The sequence below is a fragment of the Crinia signifera genome, chromosome 1, assembly GCF_055691185.1.
Source record: "Crinia signifera chromosome 1, ASM5569118v1, whole genome shotgun sequence".
In the NCBI taxonomy this organism is placed as follows: domain Eukaryota; kingdom Metazoa; phylum Chordata; class Amphibia; order Anura; family Myobatrachidae; genus Crinia; species Crinia signifera.
The window spans coordinates 430336784-430349332 of NC_139217.1; the positions used below are offsets into that span (position 1 = coordinate 430336784).

At 44.4% G+C, this 12549-nt stretch overlaps 1 protein-coding gene across 4 annotated transcripts in view; it reads left to right on the plus strand.

Moving 5' to 3' along the window:
- Positions 1 to 12549, plus strand: part of MAST4 (microtubule associated serine/threonine kinase family member 4) — a 510888-nt gene that overhangs the window by 145258 nt on the left and 353081 nt on the right. The window lies entirely within an intron of this gene.

Consider the following 12549-nt stretch of genomic DNA (forward strand, 5'->3'; position numbering starts at 1 on the left):
AAGTATGGAAATTTCCAATTGCTTTAAATTTTGGGTAATGAGAACAAACTGGAAATGTGGCTTTAGCCTTGGATATCTCATTTCTGTTAAAAAAGTTCTATGCCCTGTGGATAAACATTTTGCATGATCAGAGGCAAATATATAATTAACTATATTAAAATGTTTTTATCTTGTACTGTTGTTGCTTCTCAGGACCATACAATTCTCTAACTGGCACAACCTCATTTACACATTTTTTTTTCTTTTAACTTTGAGATTTTTTTTTTTTTCCCCCTTTGGTGTCACTCATAAAAAACTACTCCCAAAATGTCCGGAAGACTCTTGAATTTCTTGGAGCACGTCTGTTGTTCAATGGTACAAAACATGGCATTGATGTATATCATGGTGCCATGACTGACAATGATGGGTGAAATTTACTAAGATGGGAGTGTTATTTCAGATGGGATGTTTCTATGGACAACCAATTAGAGTTTACTTCTTATTTATTTAGCACAGGGGTGGGAAACCTCAGGCCCGGGGGCCGTATGCGGCACCCGTAGCCAGTTTGAATGTCCTGCCCACCCGCACGGCAGCTTTTCTGGGAGTCAAGTACAGGGGAATTCTCACAAGAGTTTGGTAGTTCTTGCGAGATTACTTTTAATCCACAGCAGCCAGAGACTGTCAGTCCTATTGGTACTTGTTTCCTAGCACGGCGCCAATCGCATCGTATACCATAAGCCTTACAATGGTATGCGATGCGACGCGATGGCACCCGATGTTATACAATTTAAAATTGTATACCATTGTATATGGCATACAATGCGATGGTATACCATTTTAAATTGTATAAGCACCCTAATGGGTGCTTTCAATGTTAAATGCCCCCCCTATAAGATTATTAATTGTATAAGCACCGTAAGGGATGCTTACAATGTTAAAAGCACCCCGACGACACCCCCACTATCAATGCCAACCCGAAGCGTGGCGAGCGCAGCGGTACGCGTCCCACGACCTTTTCATACCCCCAGCATCCACATCGGCGTGGAGTTGATTTTAGATAGTGTGGCGAGCGCAGCAAAGGGAAGCGGAATACATGTAAAGTAATACGCGGCCCCTCGCTGCGCTCACCACGCTTTGGGCTCGGTGGCTCGCTGCGCTCGCCGCACTATATAAAATCAACTCCACGCCGACGTGGATAGTGGGGGTATGAAAAGGTCGGAGGAAGCGTACCGCCGCCCCTAGCGGACTCGCTGCACTCGCCACGCTTCGGGGTGGCGGTGGCGTGGGGGTGCATGCTATTAAGGCACTTATACAATAAAAAATCGTATATGGGGACCATTTAACATTGAAAAAACCCATTAGGGTGCTTATACAATTTAAAATCGCATTGCATCGCATTGTATTGAATACAATGCCATACGACTGAATATTGTGGGCGCCGTGCTAGGAAACAAGCACCGTCCTATTCAGCGGCAGCCGCCGGAGCGTGTGACGGCTGCAGCTGGACAATTTGTAAGAGAAATTCTTACATATGGCCCCCGAAGGATTTTTTCCCCCACACAAATGGCCCTTGGCACAGAAAAGGTTCCCAACCCCTGATTTAGCATCTCCTAAAAGATCATAGCAAGTATCTGATTAGTTGCCCATAGCAACATCCCATCTGAAATAGAACTCCCACTTTAGTGAATTTGTCCTGATATGTCCACTCAGTATGGGTAGTGTTACTGTCTCACAGCCTTGAGCTCATGGGTTTTTATTCTCACCATGGCCTGAACAGTGTAAAGTTTGTATTCTATCCGTATTCTACTCCTCTGGGCGCATCCATTTCCTCCTACAATTCTAAAGGTTAACTAGCTCATAGCAAACAAAAATATTAGTGGGTTTAAGGCAGACGAGATGGGCCAAGTGGTTGTATATCTGCCATCATATTCTGTGTTTCTAAGTACATAATGAAGATGTTGGCACTTTATGGTGTAACTACCTATTATTGTATTTGCACATTACTAGCCTATAATCAGACCACTAACTAAGCCACTATCCCATGTGAAGTATCAACCGATTGCATTGTCATCAAAGCACCACTTTAAGGTTACTGAGATCTCCTTTTGTAGTCCGGGTAGACTAGACTTTGGCCAGTTTCGGTTTTATATAAGCTTTGCAACCATCTGGGAACCAAACTTGCCAACCTTCTGTGTACTTGTCTTATTTTTGGGTGTGATTGTGTATGTGTATAAGACTAGTTAATTTTCTAGCTTGTGCATGTGGGGTTCACCTTATTTAAAAATTAGCGTAATTTTTTTAAGGATAAAAAAAGCATTTTTGAGAATAAAGCATGAGGATTTTAACCAACTGCCATTTTGAGATGGCATTGACAGGACAGGTACTGTAGCATTACAAGAATCTCTGTGATACTTAGATCAAATAAAACTGTGTGATTAAAATAGACTTTTCTATTCAGTCATAGATCTCATTGATGATAAATAATAGTTTGTTTTACAAAAAAAAAGCAAGAACTTACATACCTCAGAAAATTGGTTTGTATGTGGCCATATCTAAATATAGACAATTCCACAGCTATAACATTTCCAGGATCTGTCTTATTTAATGTCTGATGCCATCAAAAATCTTATCCTTGCACTCCTATAAAAATATACACAAACACTGGGCCCCACAGGGAAAAAAACTAACCAATTGGCCCACACATTAACAAACAACTGACATTAAGCCCCCACATAAAAAAACAAATATAATTCACCCTGTCCCCCAGATGAACACGGTAAAGTACAGACTCTAATATGTCTACCCACAGTTCCTCCTCTTCTAGAACTCACCCAGCTCCCAGTCAGGCTTTTGCGCAGTCTACCTACCTTTTAAATAGTGTTCATTCTAGCACCCGCCATATTTGAAAACCCATGCAGTTCCTCCTCCCTGCCTGGGGTGTCGCTGTCTGCTGTAGTGCTTCTAGCGCAGTGTGGTCTGTATATCAGCACTGATATGCAAACCACACCTGTGCTAGAAACACCACAGCAGACAGCGACACCCCAGGCAGGGAAGAGGAACTGCATGGGTTTTCAAAGATAGCGGGTGCTAGAATGAACACGATTAAACATGCCCACAAACCACAATGTTTTTACTGAAGTTTAATGCTTCTTTATCAGTCCTTCGAACTCTTTTCCTTCCAGTTCACCATTCAACTGTTGACACCATACTTTTAGACTAAAAGCTAAACGCCTTACCCTTACACCTGTCTCCCATTCATGGTCTGTATATATGATATGCAATAGTTATCTGTTGTATATTGGATTTTATGTTTATTCCTGTACGGTGCTGCATATACTTTTCTGTATGTAATAGAATGATTTATTAATAAAATAAGTCATGTCTTGCATTACAAGAAAATTGTCAACCTTATACTGTATGCACACTTCCCAAACCAGTATGTTACTTGTTTATCTGTGTCTGCATATTACCTTATATAAGGCTGTCTCTGTTCAGCAGTACATATAAAAACCCAATGATATACTGTATACCGATTCTGTCTGATCTATACTTAAGCATCCTAATACCTACAAATGTTTTAAATGTAAGATTCCACATGATCTAAAACAGGCATGTCCAACGTTGGCCCTCCAGATGTTTTGAAACTACACATCCCAGCATGCTTTACCACAGTTTTGCTATTAGAGAATGCTAAAACTATTGCAAAGCATGCTGGGATGTGTAGTTTCAAAACATCTGGAGGGCCAACGTTGGACATGCCTGATCTAAAAGGATCTGAGCATTGTTATTTGGTACAGTCTTCATGCAAGCAACATTTCATTAAATCACATTGTTCTTATATTTCATAGTAAAGAAAATGTGTCATGCTTGGACTTGTAGTTCTACCCAGGGCCGGCAACAGAAATCTTGGGGCCCTGTACAATGATATTTCTGGGGCCCCCCCACCTAATCCCAAATCCACAAAACGCTCTTCTGCATGAGCCTCATTTAACCTTTCGCTGCTCCAGATCCTGCTTTCAGGTGCAGACTTCTCTCGTTCTCAGTCCTGCTGACCTGGCTCCTGCTGCTGGCTTGTCACTTTCACAAAAGAATGCTGAGCACTATGAGCAGGCAGGGCAGGTCTTTCACAGAGTGCGGAACAGACGACCCGCGCATGCGCAGTAAAAGTACAGGAGCCAGAGACTCAGGCCACAGCACCAGTGGCGGGTACGGCTGTGCATCTGCGGCCCCAGGCCGTGCGCACACACAGAGAAGATGGCTCTACGCGCCAAGTGGCAGGGCGCACACACAGTAGATGGCAGTGGCACACAGTGAGTCAGTCAGACTCAGCCAAAAACAGATGGTGCACAGTAGACGGCCGGGCCGCAAGGGTCACTGACAGGCCAGCTAGTACAGGCAGTGGCCGTGCCGGGGTATGGAAACTATGGGGCCCTTCAGATCTCTGGGGCCCGTCACACTTGTCCCCCTTGAACCCCCCTGTCGCCTGCCCTGGTTCTACCAGAGCCGTAAGAAAAAAAAGATGTTTTCTAACCTATATAAAGGCCATCTTTCCTAGTGTTCTGTGGGATTTGTGAGATGTACCGATATATTTATGTAAAGTTTAACAGCTGTTTTGCTAAAGATTATCCCATTTCCCTGCCATTTCCAAATTAGAATATATATCTCTGTGCAATTTCATTCTGATGTGTACACCAAGGTATATTTTACCTTTTTTATCTCATTCACCGATTGTGAGGATATTATTTGTGTCCGTATTCATGGATTAACATAGTTACACTCGTTTCATGAGCGCTGCTTCAATAATTCTCAGCAGCGTATAGCAATAACCACTGTGTTCCATCAGAAAAATGCTCTTTATCTGTGGAAAACCAGTTTACAGTTCTTCAGTTGAAGAAATACACCTCATTATTTTGCATCTTTGCAAGATGTGCTGATTATTCAGAGTGTGAATCATTGCACTATTCATCTGATGATACAAATGTTAAGGAGAAACCTTTTAAACAATGCATAACATTATTTTTTTAAGCGCTTGCACGGTGAATGTATCCCTTGTCACGGCCAGAGATGAATGGCGCAGTGCCATTTTGCAGGTTGATCCATTATATTGCAGTTGACCTTTTGGCAAATATTCCTTAACCTTTGCTGTAGTTCGGGACACAAAAGCTAAAGAGTGAATTTTAATAAAAGGCAAACGTCAGCAGTCGGTCTGCCATGTTGCCCAGAAAAGGCGTCTCCCAGTAAAAGGCGCGTCAGTCTGCACCATCTCCCAGTAAAAGGTGCGTCTTTCTGTTCTGTCTCCCAGTAAAAGGTGTGTCATTCTGCGCTGTCTCCCAGTAAAAGGTGCGTCATTCTGCGCTTTCTCCCAGTAAAAGGCGCGTCAGTCTGCGCAGTCTCCCAGTAAATGGCGTGTCAGTCTGCGCCGTCTCCCAGTAAATGGCGCGTCAGTCTGCGCTGTCTCCCAGTGCAAGGCAGGAGTGCAGGCCAGCATATTTCCCAGAGTCTAATGGGTCCCTTAAGGCCCCCATACACTAGGGCGACTTGTCCTTAGGTCAAGTCGCCCCCGACTTCCCCCTGAGCTTCCCCGGCTGCTCCCCGGGGGAGCTTGATTAGATTGGCACTTGATGTGCCATTTTTTACATGTGATAAATCGTCTCGATTTATCACATGTAAAAAACCCGGGGAGCAGGGGGGGGGGGGGGGCTACAGAGCAGGGCTGCTGGTGGGAGCGAGCAGGGGGGGCTGGGGACGCTGCGGGGGACACAGGCGGCATAGAGCCGGGCAGAGGGAGCCGGGAGCTGTCAGTGCTAGAAAAAAAAGCCTATACAATGAATGGGCAGCCTGTGATTGGCTGAGCGCTCTCTCAGCCAATTGCTGACTGGCTGAGAGAGCGCTCAGCCAATCACAGGCCGCCCATTCATTGTATGGGCTTTTTTTTTTTTTATTCAGTAGTGACAGCTCCCGGCTCCCCCTGCCCGGCTCTATGCCGCCTGTGTCCCCCGCAGCGTCCCCAGCCCCCCCTGCTCCCTCCACCGCCGCGCCACCCCACTAGGTCCCAAGTCGGGTGGTCGGACGTGCAGCAGGTCCGACCACCCGACGCAGATCCGATGCGCACGGGACCGCGCATCAGATCTAAGGGGACATCAAAACTAGCCGATTTTGGTCCGATTTCGGCCAGATCCGACTGATCTGGCCGAAATCGGACCAAAATCGGCTAGTGTATGGGGGGCCTTAGCACTTGTGAGATTTTGTGAGATTTCACCCAATTCAGGTGGATTGAGTCAATTTATCTGACAAGATCTGATGTGCCTGTCTGACAAAATCTTATGTGCCTGATGTGTAGGACACAATCCACAATCCCGTGCCATTGGGTATAACCAAGAGATTAAAAGAGATTAATCCTCCTGCACATAGGATAAATCTTGAGTCAATCAGGTCCAATTTGTTGAACAATAAGTTGAACAAGTGTAAGGGGGCCTTAATACATTTGTCAGATTTTCTGCTCCTCTTACCAACTTACAATGGTGGAGTAGGAGGACCAATAGCAAACCAGCGTAAAGACTTCTGGTCAGTCTCTTTGCAAATAACCCCCAGACTTTCCCCCAGTAGAGGCTGGGAAAGCTGCATGTTAGTGGTGTCATCCTGTATAGATTTTAAGGTATTATCAAATACAATTTAACTGTTTTCTCGCATAATGATGACCCACCAGTAGCAGTGATAACAGTTTAGTACGTCCAGGATGGCATGGAGAGAGGATATTAAATCCACTTGGTTAGTATGGCATGCTTGAGAGGTAGCCAGTCAAATAAGTTCATCTCGAAGAGCAGATCTCTAATCACTGCTTTATATGGCATTAGTGGGGGTAGTGATGTCTCATCATACAGAGTGTGTTACAGGACGAATGTTAGATTTGGATAAACTTTAAATGCCATTAGTCCATAAAGCAAAGATCTTCTCTGGTACAGATGGGTGAACAAACTGAGTTGAAGATATTTGTCCTAAATTTCTGTTGTTCCAGTCACTCTATATTTATTGGCACTTGGGAGCGCTTACAGTAGACATAAAGGGCAGTGTGGTGACAGCCAGTGCGGCCACTAACCACCTCCCTCCCCCCACGTGGAAATGGGGTATGGCCTTGCGGTAAGTCCACCTATGACATAAATACAAACTGTGGCCCCACAGGAAGTTTCTATTTTACATCACCCCTGGCCCCTCCTGGAAACTGTCTGCACTGCCGGATCCTTCTCAGGAAAAATTTGGATAATGGGGGTTATTGAAGTTCATTCAGTCCTCCGTGCATTCACACGGAGGACCGATGTTGCGCAGCTGCGCATGTAGAATGTTTGAGGGGAAAAAATGAATTTATTCCATTTTAGAATAAGGCTGTAAGGTAACAAGGTGTGCACAAAGTGAAGCACTGTGAATACTTTCCGGATGCACTGTACCTCATTGGTCTCTAATCAAGATACCGCTTTGATGCCCCCTTCCCATTTTAAGTTCACACTGTCTTATGGGTATTATAAGTGTTATCCTATCTCCTACTCCCGTCAACAAATGGCCTACCCACTACCAGTACCTTCAGATATAAAATACCTAAAGGCCCCCATACATTAGTCCGACTTGTCCTAAGGATAAGTCGGACCTGATTTCACCCTGCAGCTCCCCGGGAGGGGGACACACGATTAGGCACTTGATGTGCCAAGGTTTGCATATGATAAATCGCATGGATTTATCATATGCGGTCCCCGGGGAGCTGCAGGAGGAGGGAGCCGTGCGGGGGGGTCATCAGCGGGCGGGGGATGCCGGCTAATAGAGAGCCGAGTAGGGGGAGGCAGTATAGGGAGCCGGGCAGGAGGAGGGTGACAGCGGGACCCTATACAGCAGCCTCCCCCTGCTCGGCTCTCTCTAGCTGGTATCCCCCGCCCGCTGTCATCCCCCGCACGGCTTCGGGGCTGGGCTGCACACAAGATTTAGCAAATCTTATGTGCAGCCCGTCCGACCTCCTGACCCCGATCCGATGCGCACGGGACCGCGCATCGGATCGGACGGGGTGTCTGCAAGTGCGATTTGGGCCGATTTCACGGCCCGATTCATCCGAATCGGGTGAAATCGTGCCCAAATCGCATAGTGTATGGGGGCCTTTAGTCTATGTCCATTCTTAGAGCACTGCTTTTGAGTAAACTGACATTACATTCTTCTCAGGGTGACATTACATTCTTCTTAAACTGACATTACATTCTTCTTCCTATCAATTATCCTGACAAATCTAGGGTTCAGCAGTGCAGGGAATCTGCTCTGCACTGTACCTTCACTGCTTTGCAACTCTAGTGCATTTTGTATTTCAAGATGTACTAATCATATTAAGATGCAATTTTTATTTGCTTCACAGACTTTTCTGATATCCGGTTGACAGGCAAGAAGTCAACATGGTCTAGGTTGGCACAAAAAAAGGTTGACCAGTTTCTCACGATCCAGGTGGGCACAGAGGGAGCATATAATAATAGTGCCTGTGCATCCTCCGACCTTTTCATTCCCCTACTATCCACGTCGGCGTGGAGTTGAGAATATATAGTGCGGCGAGCGCAGCGAGCCACCAAGCCCGAAGCGTGGCGAGCGCACGCGTATAACTTCACAGGTATACGCGTCCCCTCGCGGGGCTCGCTGCGCTCGCCACGCTTCGGGTTTGGTGGCTCGCTGCGCTCGCCACACTATATATTCTCAACTCCACGCCGACGTGGATAGTAGGGGAATGAAAAGGTTGGTGGACGCGCACCGCCGCCCCTCGCGAGCTCGCTGCGCTCGCCACGCTTCGGGTTGGCGTCTATCGTGGGGTGACGACGGGGACATCTATAATGTGAAATGGGTCATATTGGCCCATTTCAAATTTTTCACATTTTTTTCAATGTGAGATGGACTTAATCAAGTCCATCTCATCTTGTGCCATTATAATGGCACAAGACCGACGCGATCCTCACGATTTCAATGTTAAAAAATATTTTAACATTGAAGCCTATGGCAAAATCGGGGGCATCGCGTCGGGACCAATGTTAATGGTCCCGACCGACGCGACGCCCCCGATTTTGTACCTTTGCCGGCAAAATGGACCTGATTTCAAAGGAAATCGGGTCCATCGTGGGGATCAGGTACCTTAACTTAAAGGTACACGATCCCCATGCTTGTGGCCGTGCTCGGAAACAAGTACCTCCATTTCAATTGCATTAAATGTGGGCATCGTGCTTGAAAAATATTATTGGCATCATTGGTAGGAAGAAGGGATTTTTCAGTTTGTGGTACTGGGTGCCCTCCATAGGTGTGCGCACATTGAGTGTTAAGGGTGCACAGGCACCCCCTAATGCTGTGCCCAAACCCCCACACTTATTGCTGCTAGTAATACCAGCAATACCTTTTACCAAAGGCTTTTGCTTTTTAGACTTGTATTCCATTAAAACAAGCGCCCATCAATCAATAATGTGTGTTTTTCTTTATTAATTGTATTACACTCCATTGTCATATCACTACATATCTGTGTCACCCAGATATGATTTTGACTTTATTTGCATGTACTGTTACACAGAGTAATTAGAAGATTAAAACTGAAATAGGCAGGATATAATGGTGTGGCTGAGAGACGTTTTATATTGTAGTGAGTGCACGCCTGATTGGCAGTTAGATAGACCCAATGGCGGTGTTAGACATGCCCAATAGGTTGTGCTAGGCACACCGCTTTGACAGTGCACCCCCTAATAAAATGTGCTGCGCACGCCTATGGTGCCCTCCACGCATATTTTGGGTCGCGGCTTTTGGTTTATTGTCAAAAGTAGTAAAGCTTGCTTCCATACATTGGTGACCCACTTCTACTCACAAAGCTGAGTACTTTAGCCCCATACACACTAGAGCAGGGCTGGGCAACACCAGCCCTCCAGATGTTAATGAACTACACATCCCAGGATGCCTTGCATTAGTTTTGCTATGTGGCCATGCTGAAACTGATGCAAGGCATGCTGGGATGTGTAGTTCATCAACATCTGGAGGGCCGGTGTTGCCCAGCCCTGCACTAAAGGATATTGTGAAAGATATTGCTCAGAAGGCCTTGTGTATACAGTATACTCAATATCGTTAGTGATGCGCACTCCTGTGTGTTGTAAACCGCAATTGTTGTCTGCTGAATATGCAGGTCAATTTGGCTATATAGCCAAATGACACGCATGTTAAGCGTGTCCCAGTGACATCACTAAACGATATCGTTAATTGATGAAAGTACAAGTGTAATAACTTACTGTAAAATGCATTGTGTGTCATGATGAAACATGCTATAGTGAATTTGTTTACACTGGTGAACAATTCCCAGCAGCCTCAGCAGCTGCACAGAAAGTCTGTAGCATGTCACATGACCTGTGTCAGAAGGAGGGTGAGCAGTTGGACATGGCAGTTTGTGCCGAGAGGTCCAGGTAGAAAGAGTGTGGCAGACAGAGGGAGCATGGAGGACGCTTATACTTACTGGGGGTATGCAGAAACGGCTCATCAGTTGCTCGGATTCCCTCTCAAGTTATTGCGGTCACCTGTGAGACTGTAAATGATAAAAGGAGAGGTGTGGGGAGTCCAGCCCCAAAATACATTCATACCAGCCCATAAATGGGGTGTTCTCATATTTAGCTACACAGCTGTATACTGTTTAAAGACATTTTACCTCAGAAAAAAGGACATTTTACCTCATTGAACTAAATTCAGCTATATTTATACACCGCTGCAGACAGAAAAGACATTTTACCTCAGAAAGACTGTAGTATGCTCTTCTCTCACTAAAATGTATATATTGAATGATATACTATCCCAGGAATGTTAAAATAAGCTAAGAACCTAATGCAGGGATAACACAGAGACTGGGTTTACCTCAGATGATAACTGTACAACAGGCAGACATTTATTTGGTTCCTCATCAGAAGGAGAAAATAAGAATCTTTCCCTGACTAATATTATTTGATGGAGAAATGGTGAATGTAACAAGCAATAAGATGTAAAGACTTTATACAGTGAGTTGCACGCTTAAGCAAAGGATCTGAAGAAAAGTGGAGAGAGGATGTATACAGTGTTGGTACAGTGTTGTTACATTGTGAGACAGCCAGCAATTATTACCTGATTCACTTTCGCTTGTGGAACGCACATTAGCCAACTGGCAGGATACTCAGTGCGGGACTCTAATCTACAAAACAAAAATAGACGCTTTGGTTATAGTGACTACCTAATAAATAGAGAGACTAAGTAACAGTTTACAGCTGCAGCAGGTATATTATTGCACAATAATAAAGTAGTATTCTAGCATATAATAGTGATAATATTGTCATTTTGATGTCATGTGAAAATGGTAACAGTATATATATGTTGAATATCTATATATAAATTTCTTGTTCAGTATTAGATACTGTCAGCTACATGTTTGCAAGTAAATTCAGATTTGTTACAGGCAGCCTGAAGAAAGAAACTCTGTTTTGGATGAGTTGTTTCATTCAAGTTCCAGTAAAATAAAACACGAAATGTAGTGATCCGTTTATTTACACAATGTTTTGTGTGTGATGAATTGAATTATATGATTGTTATGCAAATAAATTGTTAAACTTTTTATAGTGGAGAACTGAATTCTATGTGTCATATACCCGCTGTAAGGACAGAAAAGTACCTGTAAAGATCGTATACTTACCTACTGAACCTAGTGAAGTATCCCAAAGCCGCATTAGCTAAATTAAACTACTGTAAGGATAAAGTGATTTCTTAAATTCTGTGTGAGTTTGGAATGGAAACTTTTGCATCTCGTGTTCTACGATGCCATCCTCTCCTGTAATTGAATGGGCTTTTGTGGCATTTCTGTGTTACGGAAAGGTGACTGAGCTAGCACACTTAAATTCATTGTTCCAGGTCCCTTTGTATATTTATATACTTATACAGATGTGTCCTCCATTATAGCTGTAGTCAGTACTATTTTTCTGGAAGGTTCTGGAACTCCGGGTGTAGGGGTGGATTGATTAAATAAAAATAGATGGAGAAAGAGATTTATATATTTTATTTAGAAATGTATGAGGTGTATACACGGTAGACGGACGTGCTATTCGACCGCTTTGGGATCAAATCACACGGCAAGTCATGAGACAGGCATGCAGTTTTGACTATAGAGTACAGATCTGTACTCTATAGTCAATGCAGCCCTGTCTATCTGGCATTGATTTGTGCTGTGCGGGAGCGCGTATCGGGATTGCAAGGTTAAAAAACCTATGAGATCTGCATGCGATCCCGATGCGATTTTGACTATATAGTCAAAAATCTCATGCCATATCTCAGTGTGTACAACCATTAGGCAATCACAGGTGACTTAAAAATAAAACGTCTCTTATGGAATGTCCATTTTGGCCCAGAACAGGTTCAGGAACCCATTTCCTGATGATGTCATAATTAATTAGAGGTTCAGAAACTGAGTTCCTGATGGTTCCTGCTGAAAAATAGCACTGGGTGTAATCACTCCAAACATCCTTTCTCGTTGTGTGACTTTACTAACATGTGGTATCTGTGTCACTTTTTTTTTAT